Consider the following 24,966-nt stretch of genomic DNA (forward strand, 5'->3'; position numbering starts at 1 on the left):
GGGGCATTTCTTCCGATTTAAACTGCATTGCATTATGGGGATTGCTGTTCTTTGCTTTGTGTTGCGTTCCGTTAAAAGTTGTGATTTTATTATGATCGTGAGGGTTTGTGAATGTTTATGGGCAGCGTTAGTGCATCATTACACTAATAATAATACATTTTATTTTTAAAGGCACGTTCCTTGGCACTCAAAGTCGCCGTACACAACACGTTAAAAAATAAAACCAGCAGAACACATTAAAAAAAAAAAAAATTTAAAAACAGCAGAGATAAGAAATAAAGAAGACATGAACATTAAATGAGGTAGGCAGTCTTGAACAGTTGAGTTTTGAATTGTGATTTGAAAAGAAGGAATGAATCAATGTTTCTGAGTTGGGAGGGTAATGAGTTCCAGAGAGGAGGAGCAGAGCGGCTGAATGCTCTGCTCCCCATGGTGGTGAGGCGGGCGGAGGGGACAGATAGTTGTGTGGAGGAGGAGGATCTTAGGGCTCGGGAGGCAGTGTGGACATGGAGGAGATCAGACAGATATGTGGGGGGCGAGGTTATGGATGGCCTTGAATGTAAACAGGATAACCTTGAATTGGATGCAGAACTGAACCAGGAGCCAGTGGAGCTGTTGGAGGACAGGAGTGATGTGATGGATAGAGCGGGTCCGAGTTATGATGCGGGCAGCTGAATTCTGGACCAGTTGGAGTTTATGGAGGGATCGGTGGGGGAGGCCGAAGAGGAGAGAGTTGCGATAGTCCAAGCGGGAAATGACAAGGCTGTGAACAAGGATGGCGGCAGTGTGGGGGGTAAGGGAAGGGCGGAGGCGATTGATGTTACGTAGATGGAAGTAACATCTTAGTAACTTTAATCAATCATTCTTATCTTTAACTAAAAGTAAGAGAGTAGAGTAAAAGTAAGTTTTAACAGAATTATTAGGTGTTTGCAACTTAAGTCAAATTATAAAGGACACATTACTAAAAAATAAAATATTTTAATGTCTTATCCTTCTGCTCTCAGAAAACATAATTTTAACTCTTTTTAACATAAAAAAGATCATTATGATAAAAACCTCAGGAATCCTGCATAAATGATATAAAACTGGACACATGATATAAAAGTCCAGCTGCTCTCCACAGATCCATTGTGGTGTTGATAATTGTTGCTATATCAGCTTCTGATCTCTAAACTGCTGCTTTGAACAATATTTTAACATGAACACTAATCAAAAAGATTGGTGTGTATGTTAGTGTTTTCATCTTAATCTAGTGTCAGACTTCGACCAGAGAACCTCAGGATGTTCAGTAAAGGTGAACATGTCAGAGGAACAACCAGGAACCGACATCAAAGATGTAACAAAACTGTAAAACCTGTTTTATAAAGTCCAGATACAGTGGTGACCCACATGGACCTGATGACAAAGTTGATATTTGAATAAACACATCTCTGATGAGACTTCAACATGTTTTACTTTCTGTTCAGGTTGGAGGACTGCAGTTTGTCAGAGATCAGCTGTTCTTCTCTGGGCTCTGCTCTGAAGTCCAACCCCTCCCATCTGAAACATCTGAAACATCTGGAACTGAGCGGGAACAAGCTGCAGGATTCAGCAGTGAAACATCTGTGTGGTTTCCTGGAGAGTCCAGACTGCAGACTGGAGACTCTGAGGTCAGACATGTTTTAGTTGTGTGTTCAGATGAATGTGATGTGAAAGTTGTGTTGACACTAACCTGCAGACATCAGGCTGATCTCCTGCTGATCCACACTGACCATCTGACTGCTCTGGTTTCTTCTTCTCTGGTGTCTTTGGGCAGCTTGCAGTGCTGCGGTCTGTCAGAGATCAGCTGTTCTTCTCTGGTCTCAGCTCTGAAGTCCAAGCCCTCCCGTCTGAAACATCTGGACCTGAGATTCAACTACAAGCTGCAGGATTCAGATGTGGAGCAGCTGTCTGACCTGGTGGAGAGTCCAGACTACCAGCTGCAGACTCTCAGGTCGGTTAAATTGATTTGGGTCTCCTCAAACAGAGAAGACACCGTCAGTCCAGGTGAAGGAGTTTCAGGTGTTTATCGTCTGAACCTCACTCACCATCATACATGTGTGTTCCTGCTCACTCAGGGAGATGTCACTTCTGGGTTCATCGCTTTTAAAGGGCCATATGATGCTTTTCTGACTCTAAAAGTTTAAAACTGAGTTACATGTTCATCTTTAAAATCATCTATGAAACCAAGTCTGGCAGAGACAGACCTCCTCCCACGCTGAACACAGTCAGAGACCACACATGTCTGAAGGAAGACGGCTTTTGGCTGACGGTAAACTAACTAACTGTTTTAAGGTTTGAGCGGACAGGGCTGAAGTGACAGCTGACCAGGCGTAAAGAGTCCTCATCTAAATAATTATTGACCCAAATATGAATCAGAGGGGATCAGGAGAGGTGAGATGGTGACCATGCAGGGACGGGCCACCGGTCCAGAGGCCAGGAGGGTCTGCAGTTCGGTTGTGATGCAGAAGACAGATCCAGGAACAGCAGGCCAGGGTCAGAACCGAAGAAAGGCAGATAAGCTCAGATAGAGGTACCGATCAATGCTGGGCCTTAAAACCAGGTCCAAGGACACAGATCCGGTCCAGCATAGCAGTCACAGGAGAACTGCTGGAGACCGGTATCTGCAGGGAGACCACAAACCCAATCTGGCAGAGAGTGAGAGCTGGAGTCGTGTTTAAATAGGAACAGGAAGAGGTGAGGATGATGAGGGTGATCAGCTGGCAGGGAGAGAGGCAGGAAACTCTTCATCTCCCTCCAGAAGGTTCCTTCATGGACCCGCTGTAGTAAGTAAGTAAGTAAGTAAGTAAACTTTATTTGTACAGCGCCCTTCACAGACCATGGTCACAGAGCGCTTCACAGTTAAAATAACAGTTAAGAGATACATACAAATTTGATATTAAAAGGCCAAGACAACAAATTTACGATCATAACAGCCCCAAGACAATTAGGCAAAAGCCTGCACAAATAAAAAGGTCTTTAGTTGCCTTTTGAAGGAGTCAACAGACTCCATGGAACGCAGAGAGAGTGGAAGAGCGTTCCAAAGCCTGGGAGCAACGGCCTGGAAGGATCGGTCTCCTCTGGTCCGGAAGCGAGTACGAGGAACCATCAGCAGATTCTGATCCACAGACCTCAGAGCCCGAGCTGGGGTGTAGGGCTGGATCAGATTGCTGATGTAAGATGGAGCCTGACCATGCAAAGCTCTGAAAGTTAAAACCAGAATTTTAAAATTGACCCTAGAGGAAACTGGCAGCCAATGAAGAGCTTTGAGAATAGGGGTTATGTGTGACCTCCTATTTGAGCGGGTCAGAATTCTTGCTGCGGAATTTTGCACAAGCTGCAGGCGAGACAGTGGGTGTGAGGTTGGGGTTTGTCGGTACCGCTGTATCTCTTACAGTAGACGTTCTCCCCCCTTTATTCCATTAAAATAATTGTTATCTGTAATAAGTAGATAAAGTTCTCATCCAGTGAAACCACCACCAGCTCTTCCTGCCGCTGCTCACTCAGACAGTCGACACCAGATCATGAAGCAGAAGATCTTCAGCATCGTTATGTCATATATCACATCACACAACTAACAAGACCAAACTGGTTTCCTTCATGAAGATGCTCCAAAGACTGTAAAATAAGTCACATCTATGACTCTGCTGAGCTAAAAGTAAGACGTATAATCAGCTGACCCAGTACTGTGTAGTTTGTCAATCTGAACAACAAAATACTTTGTTTACTTTCAAGAATATTTTAAAGATAATTCTCAAAATAGTATTCAGTACTCTTATTACCATCAGTGGGATGATGCAGGTCCTGTATGTTTACCAGAACCTCTTATTCTCAGTAAATTTGCTTCTGTTTGATTGTGATGCGTCTATCATTTGTGTTTCATTCATCATTAACAGAATATGCTAATCATAATAATTCTGATAAAAATACCAAACATTGCTACATGTTGAATTTGATGGCAGCAACAGAACCAGGTAAAGTCCAGTCCTGCATTCCCAACTCCATACAGGGTCTCCATGATCCCAGCGATAGTAATCAGAGTACTCACCACTATTCTAGAATACTTTGTGACCACGTTCCTGAACGTAAATATAGTACAGTGTTGGCCGACATTGAAAATTATAATCTAATCAAAGAAACGAAGTATCTCAGTCCTGCGTTTAATGTGGAAGCATCAAGAACCCTGATGGAGGTGTTTCTGAGTGAACATGAGGGAAGAACCGAGCTGGGATTTAAACCAGGAACCTTGTGACTGTGAAGCTCCAGTGTTCCCACCACACCACCCTACTGCCCTCTGATCTGATGTGGACCAAACACTGATCTAGAGTTTTATCTGTGTTTTATTCTTTGATCAGGTCGGAGCGCTGCAGTTTGTCAGAGATCAGCTGTTCTTCTCTGGTCTCAGTTCTGGAATCCAACCCCTCTGATCTGGAACAACTGGACCTGAGTAAGAACAAGCTGCAGGATTCAGATGTGAAGCAGCTGTGTGGTTTCCTGGACAGTCCAGAGTGCAGACTGGAGACTCTGAGGTCAGACATGTTTTAGTTGTGTGTTCAGATGAATCTGATGTGAAAGTTGTGTTGACACTAACCTGCAGACATCAGGCTGATCTCCTGCTGATCCACACTGACCATCTGACTGCTCTGGTTTCTTCTTCTCTGCTTTAGTCCTCCAACAGTTCCTCTTCTGATTCTTGACATAATAATTAAACATCTGAATGTGTCAGACAGGAACAACTGAAGAACCAGAGATGTGTCTGAACTTGGAATAAAACATCTGAACAAACAAGAATTAAGTGGGAAATAGGAAAAATACATTTGTTCCAAAATTTAAATAGGTAATTAGTGTTCTATTCAGTAAAATGTCAATTATATCCTGATCCTAAGGTCTTTTAAGAAACCAACTGAATATAAAGTTCCCAGATTGATCCAAGATTACATATTGTATTCCAGACCTCCAAAGTCATCTCCAGCTGCTTTTCTCTGCTGCTTTTTCAAATGTTTTCCACGGTTGGATTAGTTTCATCACTGATCATCTTGATGTAGTTTTTCTGGGACAGTTGGGAGGTTTGTTGCATGAAAGTAGAAAGAAGAAGTCCAGGATGTGTGAGAAAGGCTTGACATATCCTCCTGAGTTCATCCTGGAGGATTCCGCTGCAGGAAGACGATCCAGGATGAGAAGGTGCAGCTATGTCAAGCCAGGTTGAACTAATCCTGGTACGTGCACGTTGACGTCTTCCTTAAGCAGACCGTGAGGTCGGTCCCAGATGTCCTGATTCAGAAATGGAGGACGAGTGTTGCTGATGTTTCACCGAGTGAACAACAGCTTCTAATGGAAACGTACGAGGAGCTTAAACAGCTGATACGTTCAAAAATGTCCTCCAGACGCTGTTAATGAACTCAGAGGGTCTGACAGACAATAGTGGACAGACTGAATGTGTAGTAGTCCAACATATGAGCTGTAGAGCTCATTTACTGAATAACTTCTTACTGTGGCTGAAATCAGTCAAACCAACGTTGGCTTCCTTTGACTACCGTTAAATTTAATTTCAACAAAAAAAAAGTTTACCACATATAAGTCTCTGAACATGGAAAACATCTTTTTTTAGGTTTTTACTATCATGTCTGAATAAGCCTGTTAAGATCATTTCATCCCGGTGACAGCAAGACATAAGGTGCAACAAATAATGTCTTTTTATGGTTTTCAGAGTGTAAATAGAATAGAATAGAAAGCCTTTATTGTCGTTATAATGATGTTATGAGATTAGGCAGCAGGTCCATAAAAGTGCACACATGTAAAGACTATGTAAAAAACAAAAAATAAAATAAGAAACAGGAAATATAAATATATATACAAAAAAATAAATATAAATACACATATGTTGAAGTAAGAAAAGTGAATTAAAGCTGCCATCACCTTTATAATTCTCATCTGGGTGGAGCCTGTAAGATGATGATGATGATGATGCTGAATTGTAATTTATCTGTAAATGTTGATGATGAAAATGAGGAAACAAACACACAGAAGATGATGAACAAGTGTTGATGAAATGATTGATTGATCAGAGAGACAGCTGACTGATCAGATGGAGCAGCAGGAGGAAGAAGTCCTGCTTGTTATTCTGGTCCAGACCAGGTTAGCTGCACACCAGAGATCTCCATGGTAACGTATCCAGCCCTGCTTCTGTGACAACACTGAGATACTAACGTTTGTACCGACTGAGATATTCAAACACAACATGTTCCAGTAACAAGTTGTTCATCTGCTTGTTCAACACTTGAAACTAGTTTTACTACATGAAATATTGGACATCAGTTCATCATGTTTTTGTGTATCTGCCATTCAAATAAATGCTTCATTTTCCTTCATATAAATGAATGAGTTGACGTTTGTCCCAGAATTCCTCCAGACATGTTTGTTTGTGTGGAAACATTAATCATTTGTCTGCACAACATGAGTTTGTCTGGATGGATCCACTGGTGGAGCTGCAGAGCTGAAGAGCTGAAGTCACTACGTCTTTATTGGAGCAGCAGCATGATGTCATGAATATTGATGAAGCTCTTTTTCACTGGTTCTGTTGGACTGTTGGAACCTGCATCCTGGTGGCTTCAGCTCACATCTTTTATTCTTTATTCAGGTTGAAGAACTGCAGTTTGTCACAGATCAGCTGTTCTTCTCTGGTCTCAACTCTGAAGTCCAACCCCTCCCATCTGAAACATCTGAAACATCTGGACCTGAGCTGGAACAAGCTGCAGGATTCAGGAGTGAAACATCTGTGTGGTTTCCTGGAGAGTCCAGACTGCAGACTGGAGACTCTGAGGTCAGACATGTTTTAATTGTGTGTTCAGATGAATGTGATGTGAAAGTTGTGTTGACACTAACCTGCAGACATCAGGCTGATCTCCTGCTGATCCACACTGACCATCTGACTGCTCTGGTTTCTTCTTCTCTGCTTTAGTCCTCCAACAGTTTGTTTCTCCTTAAACTTCCTCTTCTGATTTATTACATGAAAACTAAACATCTGAATGTGTCAGACAGGAACAACTGAACAACCAGAGATGTGTCTGAACTTGTAATAAAACATCTGAACAAACAAGAATTAACTGAGAAATAAGAAAAATAAATTTGTTCCAAAATTTAAATAGGTAATAGTAGAAATTTAATATTTATAATTAATGTTCTATTCAGTAAAATGTCAATTATATCTTGATCCTAAAGTCTTTTAAGAAACCAACTGAATATAAAATTCCCAGATTGATCCAGGATTACATATTGTATTCCAGACCTCCAAAGTCATCTCTAGCTGCTTTTCTCTGCTGCTTTTTCAAATGTTTTCCACGGTTAGATTAGTTTCATCGCTGATCATCTTGATGTAGTTTTTCTGGGACAGTTGGGAGGTTTGTTGCATGAAAGTAGAAAGAAGAAGTCCCGGATGTGTGAGAAAGGCTTGACATATCCTCCTGAGTTCATCCTGGATGATTCCCCTGCAGGAAGACGATCCAGGATGAGAAGGTGCAGCTATGTCAAGCCAGGTTAAACTAATCCTGGTACGTGCACGTTGACGTCTTCCTTAAGCAGACCGTGAGGTCGGTCCCAGATGTCCTGATTCAGAAATGGAGGACGAGTGTTGTTGATGTTTCACCGAGTGAACAACAGCTTCTAATGGGAACGTACGAGGAGCTTAAACAGCTGATACGTTCAAAAATGTCCTCCAGACGCTGTTAATAAACTCAGAGGGTCTGACAGACAATAGTGGACAGACTGAATGTGTAGTAGTCCAACATATGAGCTGTAGAGCTCATTTACTGAATAACTTCTTACTGTGGCTGAAATCAGTCAAACCAACGTTGGCTTCCTTTGACTACCGTTAAATTTCATTTCAACAAATACAAGTTTACCAAACATAAAACTCTGAACATGGAAAACATCTTTTTCTAGGTTTTTACTATCATGTCTGAATACGTCTGTTAAGATCATTTCATCCCGGTGACAGCAAGACATAAGGTGCAACAAATAATGTCCTTTTATGGTTTTCAGAGTGTAAATAGAATAGAATAGAAAGCCTTCATTGTCGTTATAATGATATAATGAGATTAGGCAGCAGGTCCATAAAAGTGCACACATGTAAAACTATGTGAAAAACAAAAAATAAAATAAGAAACAGGAAATATAAATATATATACAAAAAAATAAATATAAATACACATGTGTTGAAGTAAGAAAAGTCAAATAAAGCTGCCATCACCTTTTATAATTCTCATCTATGTGGAGCCTGTAAGATGATGATGATGATGATAAATTTTAATTTATCTGTAATTGTTGATGATGAAAATGAGGAAACAAACACACAGAAGATGATGAAATGATTGATTGATCAGAGAGACAGCTGACTGATCAGATGGAGCAGCAGGAGGAAGAAGTCCTGCTTGTTATTCTGGTCCAGACCAGGTTAGCTGCACACCAGAGATCACCATGGTAACGTATCCAGCCCTGCTTCTGTGACAACACTGAGATTCTAACGTTTGTACCAACTGAGATATTCAAACACAACATGTTCCTGTAACAAGTTGTTCATCTGCTTGTTCAACACTTGAAACTAGTTTTACTTCATGAAATATTGGACATCAGTTCATCATGTTTTTGTGTCTCTGACATTCAAACAAATGCTTCATTTTCCTTCATACAAATGAATGAGTTGACGTTTGTCCCAGAATTCCTCCTGACATGTTTGTTTGTGTGGAAACATTAATCATTTGGCTGCAAAACATGAGTTTGTCTGGATGGATCCACTGGTGGAGCTGCAGAGCTGAAGAGCTGAAGTCACTACGTCTTTATTGGAGCAGCAGCATGATGTCATGAATATTGATGAAGCTCTTTTTCACTGGTTCTGTTGGACTGTTGGAACCTGCATCCTGGTGGCTTCAGCTCACATCTTTTATTCTTTATTCAGGTTGGAGTTGTGCAGTCTGTCAGAGATCAGCTGTTCTTCTCTGGTCTCAACTCTGAAGTCTAACCCCTCCCATCTGAAACATCTGGACCTGAGTAACAACAAGCTGCAGGATTCAGGAGTGAAACATCTGTGTGGTTTCCTGGAGAGTCCAGACTGCAGACTGGAGACTCTGAGGTCAGACATGTTTTATTTGTGTGTTCAGATGAATGTGATGTGAAAGTTGTGTTGACACTAACCTGCAGATATCAGACTGATCTCCTGCTGATCCACACTGACCATCTGACTGCTCTGGTTTCTTCTTCTCTGCTTTAGTCGTCCAACAGTTTGTTTCTCCCTAAACGTCCTCTTCTGATTTATTACATGAAAACTAAACATCTGAATGTGTCAGACAGGAACAACTGAACAACCAGAGATGTGTCTGAACTTGTAATAAAACATTTGAACAAACAAGAATTAACTGGGAAATAAGAAAAATACATATTAACCAACATTTAAATAGGTAATACTAGAAATGTGATTTTTATAAGTAGTATTCTATTAAAAAAAAAGTCAATTATATCTTGATCTTAAGGTATTTTTAACAACTGAATATAAAGTTTCCAGATTGATCCAGGATTACATATTGTATTCCAGACCTCCAAAGTCATCGCCAGCTGCTTTTCTCTGCTGCTTTTTCAAATGTTTTCCACGGTTGGATTAGTTTCATCGCTGATCATCTTGATGTAGTTTTACTGAAACAGTTGGGAGTTTTGTTGCATGAAAGTAGAAAGAAGAAGTCCAGGATGTGTGAGAAAGGCTTGACATATCCTCCTGAGTTCATCCTGGATGATTCCGCTGCAGGAAGACGATCCAGGATGAGAAGGTGCAGCTATGTCAAGCCAGGTTGAACTAATCCTGGTACGTGCACGTTGACGTCTTCCTTAAGCAGACCGTGAGGTCGGTCCCAGATGTCCTGATTCAGAAATGGAGGACGAGTGTTGCTGATGTTTCACCGAGTGAACAACAGCTTCTAATGGAAACGTACGAGGAGCTTAAACAGCTGATACGTTCAAAAATGTCCTCCAGACGCTGTTAATGAACTCAGAGGGTCTGACAGACAATAGTGGACAGACTGAATGTGTAGTAGTCCAACATATGAGCTGTAGAGCTCATTTACTGAATAACTTCTTACTGTGGCTGAAATCAGTCAAACCAACGTTGGCTTCCTTTGACTAACGTTAAATTTCATTTCAACAAATACAAGCTTACCAAATATAAAACTCTGAACATGGAAAACATCTTCTTCTAGGTTTTTACTATCATGTCTGAATAAGCCTGTTAAGATAATTTCATCCAGGTGACAGCAAGACATAAGGTGCAACAAATAATGTCTTTTTATGGTTTTCAGAGTGTAAATAGAATAGAAAGCCTTTATTGTCGTTATAATGATGTAATGAGATTAGGCAGCAGGTCCATAAAAGTGCACACATGTAAAGACTATGTAAAAAAACAAAAAATAAAATAACAAACAGGAAATATAAATATATATATAAAAAAACTAGATATAAATACATGGGTGTTGAAGTAAGAAAAGTGAAATAAAGCTGCCATCACCTTTATAATTCTCATCTATGTGGAGCCTGTAAGATGATGATGATGATGATGCTGAATTTTAATTTATCTGTAATTGTTGATGATGAAAATGAGGAAACAAACACACAGAAGATGATGAACAAGTGTTGATGAAATGAATGATTGATCAGAGAGACAGCTGACTGATCAGATGGAGCAGCAGGAGGAAGAAGTCCTGCTTGTTAGTCTGGTCCAGACCAGGTTAGCTGCACACCAGAGATCTCCATGGTAACGTATCCAGCCCTGCTTCTGTGACAACACTGAGATACTAACGTTTGTACCGACTGAGATATTCAAACACAACATGTTCCAGTAACAAGTTGTTCATCTGCTTGTTGAACACTTGAAACTAGTTTTACTACATGAAATATTAGACATCAGTTCATCATGTTTTTGTGTCTCTGACATTCAAACAAATGCTTAATTTTCCTTCATACAAATGAATGAGTTGACATTTGTCCCAGAATTCCTCCTGACATGTTTGTTTGTGTGGAAACTTCAATCATTTGTCTGCACAACATGAGTTTGTATGGATGGATCCACTGGTGGAGCTGCAGAGCTGAAGAGCTGAAGTCACTACGTCTTTATTGGAGCAGCAGCATGATGTCATGAATATTGATGAAGCTCTTTTTCACTGGTTCTGTTGGACTGTTGGAACCTGCATCCTGGTGGCTTCAGCTCACATCTGTTATTCTTCATTCAGGTTGAAGAGCTGCGGTCTGTCAGAGATCAGCTGGTCTTCTCTGGTCTCAACTCTGAAGTCCAACCCCTCCCATCTGAAACATCTGAAACATCTGGACCTGAGTTACAACATCCTGCAAGATTCAGGAGTGAAACATCTGTGTGGTTTCCTGGACAGTCCAGACTGCAGACTGGAGACTCTGAGGTCAGACATGTTTTAGTTGTGTGTTCAGATGAATGTGATGTGAAAGTTGTGTTGACACTAACCTGCAGACATCAGGCTGATCTCCTGCTGATCCACACTGACCATCTGACTGCTCTGGTTTCTTCTTCTCTGCTTTAGTCCTCCAACAGTTTGTTTCTCCTTAAACTTCATCTTCTGATTTATTACATGAAAACTAAACATTTGAATGTGCCAGACAGGAACAAGTGAAGAACCAGAGATGTGTCTGAACTTGTAGTAAAACATCTGAACAAACAAGAATTAACTGGGAAATAAGAAAAATACATTTGAACCAACATTTAAATAGGTAATACCAGAAATGTGATTTTTATAAGTAGTATTCTATTCAGAAAAATGTCAATTATATCTTGATCTTAAGGTCTTTTAATAAAACAACTGAATATAAAGGTCCCAGATTGATCCAGGATTACATATTGTATTCCAGACCTCCAAAGTCATCTCCAGCTGTTTTTCTCTGCTGCTTTTTCAAATGTTTTCCACGGTTGGATTAGTTTCATCACTGATCATCTTGATGTAGTTTTTCTGGGACAGTTGGGAGGTTTGTTGCATGAAAGTAGAAAGAAGAAGTCCAGGATGTGTGAGAAAGGCTTGACATATCCTCCTGAGTTCATCCTGGATGATTCCGCTGCAGGAAGACGATCCAGGATGAGAAGGTGCAGCTATGTCAAGCCAGGTTGAACTAATCCTGGTACGTGCACGTTGACGTCTTCCTTAAGCAGACCGTGAGGTCGGTCCCAGATGTCCTGATTCAGAAATGGAGGACGAGTGTTGCTGATGTTTCACCGAGTGAACAACAGCTTCTAATGGAAACGTATGAGGAGCTTAAACAGCTGATACGTTCAAAAATGTCCTCCAGACGCTGTTAATAAACTCAGAGGGTCTGACAGACAATAGTGGACAGACTGAATGTGTAGTAGTCCAACATATGAGCTGTAGAGCTCATTTACTGAATAACTTCTTACTGTGGCTGAAATCAGTCAAACCAACCTTGGCTTCCTTTGACTACCGTTAAATTTCATTTCAACAAATACAAGTTTACAAAATATTAAACTCTGAACATGGAAAACATCTTTTTCTAGGTTTTTACTATCATGTCTGAATACGTCTGTTAAGATCATTTCATCCAGGTGACAGCAAGACATAAGGTGCAACAAATAATGTCTTTTTATGGTTTTCAGAGTGTAAATAGAATAGAAAGCCTTTATTGTCGTTATAATGATATAATGAGATTAGGCAGCAGGTCCATAAAAGTGCACACATGTAAAGACTATGTAAAAAACAAAAAATAAAATAAGAAACAGGAAATATAAATGTATATATACAAAAAACTAAATATAAATACACGGGTGTTGAAGTAAGAAAAGTGAAATAAAGCTGCCATCACCTTTATAATTCTCATCTATGTGGAGCTTGTAAGATGATGATGATGATGCTGAATTGTAATTTATCTGTAATTGTTGATGATGAAAATGAGGAAACAAACACACAGAAGATGATGAACAAGTGTTGATGAAATGAATGATTGATCAGAGAGACAGCTGACTGATCAGATGGAGCAGCAGGAGGAAGAAGTCCTGCTTGTTAGTCTGGTCCAGACCAGGTTAGCTGCACACCAGAGATCTCCATGGTAACGTATCCAGCCCTGCTTCTGTGACAACACTGAGATTCTAACGTTTGTACCGACTGAGATATTCAAACACAACATGTTCCAGTAACAAGTTGTTCATCTGCTTGTTCAACACTTGAAACTTGTTTTACTACATGAAATATTAGACATCAGTTCATCATGTTTTTGTGTCTCTGACATTCAAACAAATGCTTAATTTTCTTTCAAACAAATGAATGAGTTGACGTTTGTCCCAGAATTCCTCCTGACATGTTTGTTTGTGTGGAAGTTTGAATTATTTAACTCCACAACATGAGTTTGTATGGATGGATCCACTGGTGGAGCTGCAGAGCTGAAGAGCTGAAGTCACTACGTCTTTATTGGAGCAGCAGCATGATGTCATGAATATTGATGAAGCTCTTTTTCACTGGTTCTGTTGGACTGTTGGAACCTGCATCCTGGTGGCTTCAGCTCACATCTTTTATTCTTCATTCAGGTTGAAGCGCTGTGGTCTGTCAGAGATCAGCTGTTCTTCTCTGGTCTCAACTCTGAAGTCCAACCCCTCCCATCTGAAACATCTGGACCTGAGTGACAACAGCCTGCAGGATTCAGTAGTGAAGCATCTGTGTGGTTTCCTGGAGAGTCCAGACTGCAGACTGGAGACTCTGAGGTCAGACATGTTTTAGTTGTGTGTTCAGATGAATGTGATGTGAAAGTTGTGTTGACACTAACCTGCAGACATCAGGCTGATCTCCTGCTGATCCACACTGACCATCTGACTGCTCTGGTTTCTTCTTCTCTGGTTTAGTCCTCCAACAGTTTGTCTCTCCTCAAACTTCCTCTTCTGATTTATTACATGAAAACTAAATATCTGAATGTGTAAGACAGGAACAACTGAACAACCAGAGATGTGTCTGAACTTGGAATAAAACATCTGAACAAACAAGAATTAACTGGGAAATAAATACATTTGTTTCAAAATTTATATAGGTAATTAGTCTTCTATTCAGTAAAATGTCAACTATATCTTGATCCTAAGGTCTTTTAATAGACCAACTGAATATAAAGTTCCCGGATTGATCCAGGATTACATATTGTATTCCAGACCTCCAAAGTCATCTCCAGCTGCTTTTCTCTGCTGCTTTTTCAAATGTTTTCCACGGTTGGATTAGTTTCATCACTGATCATCTTGATGTAGTTTTTCTGGGACAGTTGGGAGGTTTGTTGCATGAAAGTAGAAAGAAGAAGTCCAGGATGTGTGAGAAAGGCTTGACATATCCTCCTGAGTTCATCCTGGATGATTCCGCTGCAGGAAGACGATCCAGGATGAGAAGGTGCAGCTATGTCAAGCCAGGTTGAACTAATCCTGGTACGTGCACGTTGACGTCTTCCTTAAGCAGACCGTGAGGTCGGTCCCAGATGTCCTGATTCAGAAATGGAGGACGAGTGTTGCTGATGTTTCACTGAGTGAAGAACAGCTTCTAATGGGAACGTACGAGGAGCTTAAACAGCTGATACGTTCAAAAATGTCCTCCAGGCGCTGTTAATAAACTCAGAGGGTCTGACAGACAATAGTGGACAGACTGAATGTGTAGTAGTCCAACATATGAGCTGTAGAGCTCATTTACTGAATAACTTCTTACTGTGGTTGAAATCAGTCAAACCAACGTTGGCTTCCTTTGACTACCGTTAAATTTCATTTCAGCAAATACAAGTTTACCAAATATAAAACTCTGAACATGGAAAACATCTTTTTCTAGGTTTTTACTATCATGTCTGAATACGTCTGTTAAGATCATTTCATCCAGGTGACAGCAAGACATAAGGTGCAACAAATAATGTCTTTTTATGGTTTTCAGAGTGTAAATAGAATAGAAAGCCTTTATTGTCGTTATAATGATGTTATGAGATTAGGCAGCAGGTCCATAAAAGTGCACACATGTAAAGACTATGTAAAAAACAAAAAATAAAATAAGAAACAGGAAATATAAATATATATACAAAAAAATAAATATAAATACATGGGTGTTGAAGTAAGAAAAGTAAACTAAAGCTGCCATCACCTTTATAGTTCTCATCTATATTGAGCCTGTAAGATGATGAAGATGCTGAATTGTAATTTATCTGTAATTGTTGATGATGAAAATGAGGAAACAAACACACAGAAGATGATGAACAAGTGTTGATGAAATGAATGATTGATCAGAGAGACAGCTGACTGATCAGATGGAGCAGCAGGAGGAAGAAGTCCTGCTTGTTATTCTGGTCCAGACCAGGTTAGCTGCACACCAGAGATCTCCATGGTAACGTATCCAGCCCTGCTTCTGTGACAACACTGAGATTGTAACGTTTGTACTGACGGAGATATTCAAACACAACATGTTCCAGTAACAAGTTGTTCATCTGCTTGTTCAACACTTGAAACTAGTTTTACTACATGAAATATTAGACATCAGTTCATCATGTTTTTGTGTCTCTGACATTCAAACAAATGCTTCATTTTCCTTCATACAAATGAATGAGTTGACATTTGTCCCAGAATTCCTCCTGAAATGTTTGTTTGTGTGGAAACATTAATCATTTGTCTGCACAACATAAGTTTGTCTGGATGGATCCACTGGTGGAGCTGCAGAGCTGAAGAGCTGAAGTCACTACGTCTTTATTGGAGCAGCAGCATGATGTCATGAATATTGATGAAGCTCTTTTTCACTGGTTCTGTTGGACTGTTGGAACCTGCATCCTGGTGGCTTCAGCTCACATCTTTTATTCTTTATTCAGGTTGGAGGGCTGCGGTCTGTCAGAGATCAGCTGTTCTTCTCTGGTCTCAGCTCTGAAGTCCAACCCCTCCCATCTGAAACATCTGAAACATCTGAACCTGAGTGACAACTACCTGCAGGATTCAGGAGTGAAACATCTGTGTGGTTTCCTGGAGAGTCCAGACTGCAGACTGGAGACTCTGAGGTCAGACATGTTTTAGTTGTGTGTTCAGATGAATGTGATGTGAAAGTTGTGTTGACACTAACCTGCAGACATCAGGCTGATCTCCTGCTGATCCACACTGACCATCTGACTGCTCTGGTTTCTTCTTCTCTGCTTTAGTCCTCCAACAGTTTGTTTCTCCTTAAACTTCATCTTCTGATTTATTACATGAAAACTAAACATTTGAATGTGCCAGACAGGAACAAGTGAAGAACCAGAGATGTGTCTGAACTTGTAGTAAAACATCTGAACAAACAAGAATTAACTGGGAAATAAGAAAAATACATTTGAACCAACATTTAAATAGGTAATACCAGAAATGTGATTTTTATAAGTAGTATTCTATTCAGAAAAATGTCAATTATATCTTGATCTTAAGGTCTTTTAATAAAACAACTGAATATAAAGGTCCCAGATTGATCCAGGATTACATATTGTATTCCAGACCTCCAAAGTCATCTCCAGCTGCTTTTCTCTGCTGCTTTTTCAAATGTTTTCCACGGTTGGATTAGTTTCATCACTGATCATCTTGATGTAGTTTTTCTGGGACAGTTGGGAGGTTTGTTGCATGAAAGTAGAAAGAAGAAGTCCAGGATGTGTGAGAAAGGCTTGACATATCCTCCTGAGTTCATCCTGGATGATTCCGCTGCAGGAAGACGATCCAGGATGAGAAGGTGCAGCTATGTCAAGCCAGGTTGAACTAATCCTGGTACGTGCACATTGACGTCTTCCTTAAGCAGACCGCTCTGACTGCTCTGGTTTCTTCTTCTCTGGTGTCTTTGTGCAGCTTGCAGTACTGCCGTCTGTCAAAGATCAGCTGTTCTTCTCTGGTCTCAGCTCTGAAGTCCAACCCCTCCCATCTCAAACATCTGTACCTGAGAGGGAACGACCTGCAGGATGCAGATGTGAAGCAGCTGTCTGACCTGGTGGAGAGTCCAGACTACCAGCTGCAGACTTTCAGGTCAGTGGAGCTTGGAGTCGGTCCTGCTGCTTCCAGCAGTTTTCTACTAAATCCAGCTGATATCAAATCAAAGATCCAATGTTTCCAGTGAAGCTGCAGCTTCTCAGCGGCTGCTTTCCCCAGTAAAGCTGTGAGAGGAGGATGATGACAGGCTTCAGGATCAGATGATCCAGATGTTGGTTGTGGACCGGTGTTGTGCTTGTTCTCATGTGTCCAGAAATAAATGTGTATTCCAGCTGACAGCCTTCCAGGATGTACAGACTGCTCCACTGCAGCTCTGAACACTCTGAAGTCCTGGATGTGCTGCATCACTGACTGACAGCTGGTGGAGGGAGTCTCTGCAAACACTCCTTTATCTCCTCTCTTCTTTCTTCTTTTTCTTTCCAGCTGTAGATGATGAGAGTGAACAGGACGGTGTTTGTGCTGAGAGGATGAGACGTGTCCTGATGGTCCTCAGAGGTTCAAGCAGAACCAGTTTGTGTGGACAAACTCTGACTGGACCGTGATGATGAAGAAGATGAAGATGAAGATGTACATAGTTTCTGAATTCCAGCGTTCTACAAACTTCTCATATATTAATTTAGTTCATGTTAAGTCAAAAAGTCTTTATTGTTATTATATTATTGATAAAAAACAGTACATCAAAATGTAGCCTTTAATTTGAAGTTGAGTTTCTTTCAACATTGTTCCTCAAGCACTTTGTCTAAAGTCTGAATGAGTTCTAGTACGGAGGAGCCTACTACTAATGTACTGATGGATAAATGTCTTATGCTGCCGTGGCGGAGCTGCTCAGCAGAGCAGCCATCTCCCCCACCGAGTCACGTGACTCCCCCGGTGTTTTCTTTTTATTTACATATTTCCGTTTCATTCCAAGTTTTCCTTTTGTTGTTGTTGTGTTTTCAGCTTCGTCAGGTTCTTTTTTGTGATCAACTTTTTATTTATTTTTCATTTATATATATATATATATATATAGCGTCCCCACAGTCCAGGGAGAGAGAACAAAACACAACAAAACACCACCTGCTCAGATGCTTCTTCCCCCTTCCTTCCCACACCCTCCCACTCCCACCAACCCACTCCACCCCCACCCCATACCCCCCAAATAATGGATCCAAATGCAGAGAGCCAAAAAAAAAAACAAAAAAAAAACAGAACACACAAAACAAAAACAACAGCAGCAACAAAACACAAAGCACGTACACCACTCCCAACCCCCTTCCCTTGCCATCCAGGAATCCCATGACATTCCCATTCACTAAATAAGCCATTTTAAACATAAAACCAAACAGACAAAGATCATGTAAACCATGGAGCTTCGTCAGGTTCTTAAAGTTTCTCTCCGCGTCACTGATGAAGAGAGAGAGTGAAGAGATCCGTGGAAATAGCAGCGTTTGTTCATGAAACACTAAACACAAATGAACTTGACTCTGTCAATAAATGTTCCTCAGAGTTTGTTCCAGTAAATATTGTAAATGTTTTCTGGATATTAAGATGATTGTTACCACTTCAAAGAAACTCAAAATTCTTCAGTAAAACTTGTATATTTTCTCTTGTTCAGTTTACTGTGGTTAATAAGTGTTTGTCTGTGATTAGTCTCGGTACCAGGAGTGTCACCGACCATCACAAGGCACTTTTTATTCTCTTGTTCACCATCAGCACAAATCTGACTTTTATTTCACAAGAGAGATCATTTCACACTCTCTTTCTTTTATTTATTGTAATACTGACATAGATTGCAGTCTCATTTTACCACAAACTGCACAAAAAACTTGAATATGTGTCAGATATGAAGAAAGAACCCAAAAAGTTTAAGCCAACATAGATGAACTGAATTGAATTAAAACACGAATGTTCAACACTTGTTGATCAATAGTTGAAAGGGTTCTTGTTGATGGAGGAATGGAAGGGGGGTCTGGTAATTGGATTGTCAATTTGAATGAGGAGCCATTTACTGAGTGATCTGTGGGGGTTATGACGTCCGAAACGCCTGCCAGAGTTGTCTGGTACCCTCTGCGGAGCCAGGAAGACGGTTCTGATTTATTTGTGCAGAACCCAGGTAACCCCGCCTGAGGTGTTACATCAAGAATGGTCTCTGGAACCTGTGAGACAGAGCAGATGGTGGGGCTACATTTCCAAGTGCGATATACCAGAGATGTGTCTGTACCAAGTGGAGAGAGATCAAGACATGGGTGGTGGGACTTACTCTGGTAGGTTGGGCTGCGACGACTGGGATGTGTTTGAACTGGTTGTCTCACATTCCTCTGGTTGAGTCTTCGGCTGTGGAAGAAGAGGAAAAGGTAAACCGGGATCCCAACGGTCCTCCACCTGTTAAATGCACAACCAGCGGTTCGGAGGTTCAGAGACGCCCTCTGAATCCACGGGAAATAGATGTAGTGAAAAACAAAATAAATGTAACTCGTGAAGAGAATCTAACAACACGTGCTGCTCCATGAAGTTAAAAAGACTAAATGAAATGACACGACTGGATTCCAGCCTCCATCTCTCCGTCCTCTGGTCCTGCTCTGACCTGGCAGGAATAACGTCTGTTTCACCCTGGCCTCTTCAGCATCAAACCAGCAGCAGCAGGGAATTCAGACCATGATCTCATCTGACCCTGGAGGGAAGTCCAGACTTCTGGAAACCAGCGATGAACAGTGATCCAACACTAGATGCTAGGGGTGTAACAATATATCGTGCCACGAAATTTTGCGATACAAAAATGTCCCGATATGTGTCGTGGAGGTGACAAACTGTCTTGCGACATTGGATTATTAATATTAATAGCCTATATTGTGTTGAATAGTAACGCGCAGTGTATTGGTGCTGACCGCGCCTCGACCCGCGGACTAAATTCTTCCTCCGCTCAGAAGAATCTAGTACCGTTTTGCGGCCTCGATCACGGGACTCTGGTGGGGTTTTGAGCTCTGAACCTTCACTTATGTAAGGCTGGTGTAGAGTTAAAGGAGCTTGAGGCTCCTTTTAAGAAATGAGACTCTCTAGCGCCACCCTTCACCACGACGGCCGTCGGCGGTACTGCAGCCAACAGTGAAGCCGGCACGGGAGAACGGGGAGAGCGTGCATGCAGCGTCATGTGACGTCACATCCGCAGCCCAGCGCGGGAAATTCGGGACCGAATTGCAGCACATTTTGCAGCACACAGCCTGTTCAAGGCAATGGAGAGATACACTAGAGGGCTCATTCTTTTGGGTTGGGAACGCTTCATCTGACATTATTACTAGAAAACTTAAAATGTATACGGATTTTTTTCATAAATCCTGCCACAATCCGGCCTCATGCTCCTTTAAGCCTTACCTTATTAAATTAAACCTTTTTCGGGGTCGTGAGTAGAATAAACACGGGGACAACTTCTGCTGAGTTCGAGAGTACTTTACTGTCCGCTCAACAGTGTAGGATTTTAGAACATCAACAACAGCTAGTGCCGTACTGTGGCGTATCACTCCGCCCAATCTAAAACAGACTAATCACTACAGATAAACTGACTAGTGTCATTATAGTCCCTGATTTACATCAGAATATAAAGAATATATTTATAAAATAATGAACCCTGAATTACCAAAATAACCTTCTTAACAAAAATAAATCTCCTCTTACACTTATAAGATGAGCATGAATCAATCTTTTTTATGATGTAAAATTGTATGTATTTATTTACTTTTATTTATTTATTTAATTTTAGTTGTTACATTTCTGCAAAAGAAAAAAGTCAAATCATACATGAGAGAAACTATTCAGTTTGTGGCAAAATATTTGTACTTGTATGAAACTGAAGATAATGCAAACCTGACATTTACTTTTAGTTCAGTTTGTGAAAAATGGTTGGCCTGGCTTTCTCTTTAAAACTTAAACAGTTATAAAGAAATACAAACTGTAACAATAGGGCAAACGCACAGCATTGTTTTGTATTTTGTGTCTTTCAAATAAAAGACAATTTTTCCAGTCATATGTTCCTCATTCAAGGTTGTTAAAAAAATACTGCTATAATATCGTATCGTATCGTTATCGTGACCTCAATATCGTGTATCGTACCGTATCGGGAGATTAGTGTATCGTTACACCCCTACTAGATGCTGTGTTGTCATGGAGACAAGCGAGGTAGATGATGGTCCGACTGAAGGCATCGTCACAGCCGTGGAGCAGCGTTCTCCATCTCACTAGTTTGTGGTTTCCTTCTATGCATCAAAGGCAAATGGAAATAACAGGAAGTTTGCAGTTTGAAGAGATTAAGACCATTTTTCTTTTTTTATTTTCAATGATAATGTCAGTGTTTGCGATATTATGTGTTTTGTTTTAATGTAAAGCGTCTTTGAGTGCCCAGAAAAGCGCTATATAAATAAAATGTATTATTATTATTATTATTATTATATTAATTATATTTACCTTTACTTAAATGTTTTATTCAAATGAAGCCTGTATGGCATGGTGCTGCCCTCAGACAACAAACCATATATCTGGACCTCATGCTACTCCGTTAACGTGGATTTCATGTGATAAATATCACTAGACATGTCTATGTCCAATAAAAAGAGGGGTTAAAGTTCACGTGCATTCTTAATTCACGTCTCTTAATTTTAGTAGACACGTGTCAGTTTAAGTGCTTTTGTCACTTCACTTTAAGTAACCCTACTTTTTTCATCACAGCACTTTATTTTTTCCACTTTGTTGTATTTTTTATCCTGATACTCTATTTGCTATTTTATATTTCTATTTTTAACTTGACCCTTCTCTCAGTTTTAATACTTTTGTCTCTTTATTGCGTAAGTGCTGCTGAGTCCCCAAATTTCCCTCAGGATCAATAAAGTACCCGCCTGTCTTGGGTTCGAGTCACGGAGCAAATCCGTTTTATTTGGATTGGAGTTTCTGAGTTTAGAAATCCTGTAAATGCTAATATTTAATGTGTGAGCATTTCTGTCCAGATAACTCAGAACTGAATGTATGTTTGCAACCTGTAACGGTAAAGAGAAAGTGATGTTTTAAGTGATCTGAGACATTTATAAAGTCTGAAAGAAAGTAAGTTGAGGACTATCTAAGTGCTTGTTGAAAAATAAAAAAGTGAGTTTAAAAACACAGAATAATCTGCAATGGAGTGTTGAATGTTTTAAAGAACTAGAGCAGGGGTGTCCAAAGTCGGTCCTCGATGGCATGTTTTAGTTGTTTCCCTGCATAAACACACCTGATTCTAATTAACGGTTGTCACCAGCTTGTCATCAAAGTCTGGATAGTTCTGTTGATGACCAAGCTCCTTGTATCATGGTTTGATAAAAAAAAAAAAGGGACACATGTAAAACATGCACGACACTGGCCCTTGAGCGCCGACTTTGGACACCCCTGAACTAGAGGGCCAGAAAATAAATTGGATGATTAAAAGTTTAAATAAATGTCTCCCTCTAGTGGATAAATAAATTACCTCTTTAATATTTGACTTGTCTCCCTCTAGGGGAGATATAAAATCATTGCGTTTAAAAATCGAATCTCTGGAAATTGTAGTGGTTTTTTATTAATCCCAAAGTGGGGAAATGTTCTTGGAACGGCACGAAAGTAACAATATACACCAAAGTGAATTTAAGAATATATGAAAAATATAAACAAGTTTAAAGGAACAAAATACATGTAAAATAAAACAAAATTAAAGCTGCAAGCAGCGATGAATGGACGCCCGCATGGGCAATTTTCACCAATAAAGGTCAAGGACTCAAAATTAAGTCCGATGACACCACCCACGACTCTCTATGTCAAACCATTCAAAAGTTATGGCAGAAAATAGGATCTATCAAATATCGACCAATCAGCTACTAGTATCACTTCCTGTTTAATGTTGAAGTTTGAAGTGGCGCCACCACTTCAATTTTGAAAACTTTTCATCGTTAACGTATTTTGTGTCTCCTGAGCGAGTTTTATGTCGAATGGACGATCCTGCTAGGAGGAGTTCGTTAAAGTATGACACGTGAAAATGGCATAAATTGCACCAAAATTACACGATTAATTCAAAATGGCCGACTTCCTGTTGGGTTTCGGCCATGGCGCCAAGAGACATTTCTTTAAGTTGCGACATGATACATGTGTGTACCGATTTTCGTACATGTACGTCCAACCGTATTGTAGGGCTTGAGACACATAGTTTTCTAGGGGGCGCTGTTGAGCCATTAGGCCATGCCCATTAAATATCATATTTATCGCCAGGCCTGGCTTGCATGTGTAACACGTACAACGTTGAAACCCCTGCACGCACTCACAGAGAAGCAGCATGTAGCTCACTCACCAAAGTAAGGATGCCAGGGAGTAGGCCAGTAGGTTCGCTACTGGAGCGCCAGAGGGTGACCAAATGAAACTCAAACAGCGGGTTTAAAGTTTAGAACTGCCGGCTTTAGTTAAGCTTAATGTGAACACCACAAGACAATAATACACATTACAATAGAAAAATAAAATAAAAATATTACCACAAACCTTGGCCAAGGTATAAATCTAAATCTAGGTGCACCATAAAATTTGGTCCTAGGTCTTAATACAGTCCATGGCTGTTCCAAATCCAATAAGAAGAGTCAAGGTCCCCTGGTGAACCACACAGTGACCAGTATGTATGTATACTGGACCAGAGTATGTGGTTCAAATCCTGTTCACACAATGCTGAGTGAAGAATGTCCGGAAGACACCAATCCTACCACACCGATGTGTAGCAGATGTTATACGGATTATCCAGAGGCCTGGCTCCTTCTAGCTCCGCTGGGTAGGCTCGCCATCAATTGGTCATGAATCCTGAAGAACATCCAGTCTGGCTGGCGCTGATGTCATATAGCGAAAAAAAACAAAACCAACAAAAAAAACCTGACCTGGTGATAGACAGAGTCAGAGACATCCCACATATTAATGTATATTTTCTGTCACATGAGGTATTAAGAATAAACATCATGTTTTTCATCTTTTCAGCACTCTTAACAGTGCATGTATTTTGACTTCTCAGCTTACTCATTTTAAACATGTAATTACATAGTTTCACATTTGTAAACTAACCACTGAAATATAAACATTCCTCAAGCTGTTGTATCAGAAATAATTAAATAAAATTGTTGGACTACTAAAGTCCATAAACAAAAAAAACACAGGTTTCAACCAAAAAGAAATAAAAAACACAGGTTTCAACCAAAAAGAAATACTGCTCACTGATCTCCACGTTCGGCTGTATGGGCACAAAATGGCACTGGCGCCCGGTGCAGCCACTCAGTTTGTCTAAACAACATTTCAAGTCATTAAACAAATGACAAGCTGATTCTTCCAAGAACCGAATTGTATTCCAGAGGAAATTACTATAAATTATTGTAAATTACCTCGGTAGAGAGCTTAGAAGAAAAGTTCAGGAGCAGCGTTGCTCACCGCGTGCGCGGCAAGATCAAAGGCAACATCAAAGGCAAAAGCAGTCCTGGGAGCCAGCTAGTGGGCTACCTAATGCAGCTCGAACCAAACTGGACCGAACACGGACAACTGACCAACCAACTCACGTCAGCTACTCTCACAGGTCCCGGCTACTCAGCTAGGGTTGCCACCTTTCAGAAATAGAAATAAGGGACATCCTGATTTCAGCAGGGCAGGAGCCAAAAAAAAAGCCCCAAAACTTCTAAACTGAATTAAAGCTGCAAGCAGCGATGAACGGGCCCTCGCACTCACGTCCACCGCCCCCCATAAGCATATCAGAAATGACAGCACCCACGACTCTCTATGTCAAACCCTTAAAAAGTTATAGCAGAAAATAGGGACAACCAATCAGAAGAAGGGGTGGGGCTAATTCAGGCCAATGAAGGTCAAGGACTCCATACAGAATCTGATGACACCACCCACTACTCTCTATGTCAAAACATTCAAAAGTTATAGTAGGAAATAGGGACAACCAATCAGAAGAAGGGGCG

The 24,966-nt window shown here is 40.5% G+C and overlaps 1 protein-coding gene across 1 annotated transcript in view; it reads left to right on the forward strand.

Moving 5' to 3' along the window:
- The window catches only part of LOC133457448 (NACHT, LRR and PYD domains-containing protein 14-like), a 217,193-nt gene that overhangs the window by 117,828 nt on the left and 74,399 nt on the right, over positions 1-24,966 (forward strand). The gene's annotated exons all lie outside the window — the stretch shown is intronic.

The sequence above is a fragment of the Cololabis saira genome, chromosome 12 (genome assembly GCF_033807715.1).
Source record: "Cololabis saira isolate AMF1-May2022 chromosome 12, fColSai1.1, whole genome shotgun sequence".
NCBI classification, from domain to species: domain Eukaryota; kingdom Metazoa; phylum Chordata; class Actinopteri; order Beloniformes; family Belonidae; genus Cololabis; species Cololabis saira.